Raw genomic sequence first — 5,061 nt, 5'->3', positions numbered from 1 at the left:
ACACTGGTAGAATACAGACTGGTGGCTACTAAACAGAGTGTACGGTGCACAGAAGAAAACCCAGGAAAAGAGGGGAAAGTTAGGGGAGAAAGTTAAGTGATACAAGACAAAAGGGAGTTGTGAGAGAAGGGTAGAATATGCTGAAGTACTCACAGTGGGATGCCGACAGTCGCTCCACAGCAGACTATGGTAACTACTCTGAGAGACTAAGCGCCTGTGGGTCCTCCTCGTCTTTGTGATGACATCACAGCATTCCATGAGCTTGAGCTCTCTCTCTCTCTCTCATGCACACACACACACACAAGCACAGACAATTTATAAAAAGGGAGGAGGAAAGCAATTCAGGAAGATGGCCTCATACATTAAAGAAGTTGTAAAAGAAAGTGGAAAATCCATTTGCAAAACTCAACAACAGTAAATTCACAAATAAATATGGTGCAAAATGGGACTTAATTCCTGAATAGACACAGTCTAGGGTTCAGTTGTTTTAATTTTTTCTTCAAAAACACTTTCATTTTTAGTTCATACAGTATATATGCACTACTGTGCATGTTGTAGGTGCAAGAAATAAAATGAGGACATTTTTCAAATGCACTGTATATTTATCATTTAACTTTATATGAAATGGAGAAAAACAGTAAAATCCAATCAGTCCTTTGTCTTTAAAACAGCACCAATTCTCCTACAATTGCACACAAGTTATCAAGGTACTTTCCAGGTCGTTAGGTTGTGTAGCATCTTGGAGAACTTGCGACACTGTCTGTGGATTTAGGCTGTCTCAGTTTCTTTTGTCTCTGCATCTAATCCCAGTCTCACTCAATGATGTTGAGTCAGAAGATCTATTCTGTTTGGATTCTAACATGCTTGATGCTACTGCATGTTAGAATCCAAACATCGAAAGTGCCTATTGAAGGCTACAGCACTGCATGTACTTAAGTTGACTACTGCTTACATATCAAGGTATGAAAAAGTATGAGAAATGTATTATTACTTTGTCATCACATAGCTGATAAGTGGCACATTATTATATTTACAGTACACACACTTCCTTGTGTGTTTTTGTTTTAAATGATGAAGATACAGTAGTTAAATTATGTCTTGATCCTGGTCTCACCAGGTACTGTGACATTAATATATGAGCTCAGGTAGTGTAAAAGATAAGTCTAATTTTACCTACATCACACAAAGGTTTAAACAATCAAACACGGTCAAACTTTTAGGTGTGCATTCGATGTCGGTAGAAGTTCTATTAAAGCGCTCATGTACCTTGTGGCATTTATTTAAGTAGCTGTTTACTTAATCTAGTCTGTTGCTACAAAACAAAAAGCCAGAAGCGTTCCTGCTGCTCTCCCTTGGATTCCAAGTCTATTATTTGTAGTTAAAGAGCACCATCTAGTGGCCAAAACCAGAGGCGCATGTTATGGATTACGTCACCGCCAAAACATATGCTTAACTGCTTCAGAATATAGCACTAAATTGCAAAGATGAGTAAAAACTGAAGCAACATCAATGTCAAGACAGCATTTCCAAACATACGCTGTCATCATGGCTCCGCAAAGCTCAGCAACACTATACCACAAGTAAAGGTTCACACAGACACACAAACACAAAAAGGAAACAAGTCACAAGGCGTTGTAGCCTACATTTTAGCAAAGCCGTTCATAATATTCAAATGCAATTGCAGCAACAGTAAGAATGAATTTGATTTGAAGTAGCTATTTTCCAGCTGGCAATGTGGCAGCTGGAACAGATTAAACCTGTTATATTAATATTTCCTAGCAGCATTCCTGTAAGCAATTGTTGCCAGTGTGCTTCTCACTAGCACAACCAACAAACTATCATGATAAAAAAACAAAAGGATTTCTGTAGAATGTCATCATTACATTTGTGCTTTCACAAAGATATTCTTGTTTTGACTGAATTCAGTTTTTCACCAGTTCTGATGTGTTGCACTTGTGCTTCGAAAGCTGTGAAGACCTAAACCGCTCCTCTACGTGGGCTCTTGGCTGAAGTCAAAGACTGAGCTGGCATCTGGGCTAGAGTCCATCTCATTTTAGCACATCCCCATCTGTTATTGTCACCTCTCTTCCTGGCCAGCAGGGGGCGTAAGATGCTTGGAGAACATGAACTTCACAACAAAGGCCACACAAACAAGTGACCTGCAGAAATGTCCCTGCACTCTGACCTTCCTGGAGACTGTGCTGGTGAGAGATTTTTCATCCTTATATTGATTTTATAATGTGCTTAGGTGGTCAAGAAGATGCTTAGGACTGTTTACAGTGGTGAAGGATAATGCCTGACCTATCTTCAATATTTACAGTAAACATCTTTTACATCATACCATTTTATTAACAGGTATTAAACCAGAAATATAACTTGTGACTAGAAATTCTTCTAACTTAGCTATAAACATAATAAATAAACTAATAAGAAGCCTAAAGTGAAGACCTGCAGCCTGCTTACATTTTGATGAAGTCTTTCTTTGGCTTGTGTTCATCACATATACAATTAAAATTGTAGGGCAAACCAAGAAAAAAATCATACCAGAAAAAGGAAATATACTTGCAAACAGTTATAAAACTTTAAAGACATGCAGGTTCTGTTGGGTCAGTGCTGTCATATGAGCAGTAAAGCTCACAGAACTGCAGTCATTGCATACAGATGATCACAAATTGCATAGTCAGGATGACAAAGTAATGCTTTATTTTACAGCCTGGTATTACACATACAGTAATGTAAAAACCTCTAAGAAGACAAGTTATCAGGTACTTGTTTGCATTTTAAAGGCTGTAAAATTAAGCTTTAGTTATTTCTAAAATATAGTTAGACAGCGTCAAAATTAAACTGTGAATTGTAGACATTTTGGGAAGCCCCCCCACCCAAAAACAAGAAATGAAACATGAAAAACACATACATTTTGAATGTAGATTTTCCCTCTTGGGTAAATTAAATTTATTATTCTTTTAATTTGTCAAATGTACATAAATTATATTTGATGCATCAATACCAAATAAGCAAATCCAATACCCTCTTTAAAAAAAGAGGCAACATAAGAGACAACAACATTCCTTGTTGAGATCATTTTAAACAAGTATTGGTCAGGCGTTTTATTAACCTGGGAAAGCAAAGTGCTAGACACAACAATCACTGAAGACAGTTCACCATACACCTTAATAAAAATTAGACTGAAGCACCGTTTCTTAGCTTAAAGCTAAAATGGAGATTTCACCTTTTTTAAGTTTTCATTTTCACTAAAACTCCATTGTATATTTATAGTTTTCCTTCAACAACCCACAAGCAAGGTTTACCCTTTTCCACTTGCAGTGACATTGATTTATTTCAAGTTAAAGTACTAATGTGAACTGCTTGACCCAACAGGCTGCTATAGACCTTGGTTTACTATATTTTCCTCCAGAGCGGAGCTTTTGAGTGCAAATAAAGGCATACAACTCCATCATGAGAAATAAACATGGAATTCAGCCACATGCTTTCAAATAGTAATCATATATTTAATTGATATACATATATTGCCACCATTGGCACATACGATATTGCACACAGTGATGAAATGTTGCACAGAAAAAAAAAAAAAAGATAATATTTTTTTGTGGGCGAAAACATTCCAAAATTACAAATAAAGTGGAATAATGCTGAAAAGGTAAAACTACGTAAAACGAAGACAAAACAAGACATGCTTGCTACTCCCCATTAATTGAGCGACTTACAACTTGCACATAACTATCCAAGCCATAGAATGAGCATTTCAAGGGGGGCTTGCCACCAACAACAACTTGTATCCTTTTCAGGCCGCTACCGATGTACCCCAGTCAGCCCCTGCTCTCCCTGCTAATGCGCTTGGCTAGTGAAGAGCCGACTCTTCTGCATCATCTTGCATCTAGGTGACCACCCCCTTTCATGTTTACATGTAGGCCGATACCTGGATGGCTGGGGAATGGGGATGGCAATGAAGTTAGGGAAGAAGGAAGGCAGCAGAAAAAAGTTAAGAATTCTGCTCCTATTTTTGTTAAGAGTTTGTTAACAAACCCTTTTAGCACCACGAGTCGTGCGCTAGCACACGAGGGGGCTGAGACACAAAAATGGGAAAAAGAAAGGAAAAACAGTAACATAAAAACAAAATGCCAAACTGCGATCCAAAGCACCAGGCCAGCGTGTAAGCATGTGGAGTGTGTAAGGCACCAGGTTGTTTATATGCTGAAGAGGATGCTCCCAATCAGGTATCATTTAGGCTATACCAGAGGCTCCAAAAATAGGTGGTCAAGGACAGTCTAGTTTGCTGGTTTCCAGTCAATCTAAACATGGGAGCAATCATTTAATTCAATGCTGAGGTAAATCTGACATTTTCTGATTGTTGCCAGTTTCTCTGGAGTTTACTGACAGAGTTTATAAAACTGCTATCACACATCTATGAGATGCGACTGAACTGGATTAGAACCAGTTGTTTTACACGTGGCAGCCCAAATATTTACAATTAGATCAAAACAATCTCATCACCCCCAGGTAGACATTTGGGCTTAAAAATGTGAAGTAGAGCTATGAGAATATATCCAAAGTAGCCGCACTGGACTTCACTCCTTCAGATCTTAAACTTGTAAGAATGGGCACATCCACTGACACTCAACTGGAGGTTCACCAACAGGTGAATTAAACTCTCGTCACCGTTATCCAGGCGTGCTCCTCAGTGGCCCTCCTCGTAATGTGGATGACAATATTATAATTACAGTCTGTAAGATCGCTCCTTTTACAGTGACACTGTGAAACAACTCCCACTACAACTACACCAAGCCTTTGGATGGAATCACTCAGTACTCAAACTTGAGATCGTACAGTATAGGCAGATAAAGTTACATATGGAAGGGTCCTTGAGCCAATATTTTGGGAGACCAACAAAATCTATCTTAGTGCAGATTAACATGCAGCAACAGCACTCCTTGGCACCATTTAGACTTTTATGACCAGACAAAATTACGTGTTTGTTTCTGACATACTAACCAATAATGCTCTGCTGAAGTTTGTCTCTTTTTTTTCAGACCGCTAAGCCAA

General features: G+C 38.4%; 1 protein-coding gene across 2 annotated transcripts in view; it reads right to left on the bottom strand.

Annotated features, from left to right (window-relative positions):
• Positions 1-225, bottom strand: part of LOC109959382 (SH2 domain-containing protein 4A) — an 18,981-nt gene extending 18,756 nt beyond the window's left edge. For both annotated transcript variants that reach the window (XM_020598672.1, XM_020598673.1), the window contains exon 1: positions 154-225. The gene's annotated coding sequence lies outside the window, so the exon portion shown is untranslated. The remainder of the gene's footprint in view (positions 1-153) is intronic.
• Between the last annotated feature and the right edge of the window lie 4,836 nt (positions 226-5,061).

The sequence above is a fragment of the Monopterus albus genome, unplaced genomic scaffold, assembly GCF_001952655.1.
Source record: "Monopterus albus unplaced genomic scaffold, M_albus_1.0 scaffold39.1, whole genome shotgun sequence".
Taxonomy (NCBI): Eukaryota; Metazoa; Chordata; class Actinopteri; order Synbranchiformes; family Synbranchidae; genus Monopterus; species Monopterus albus.
The sequence above is the reverse complement of the archived record's forward strand: the minus strand, read 5'-3'. Positions and strand labels throughout refer to the sequence as shown.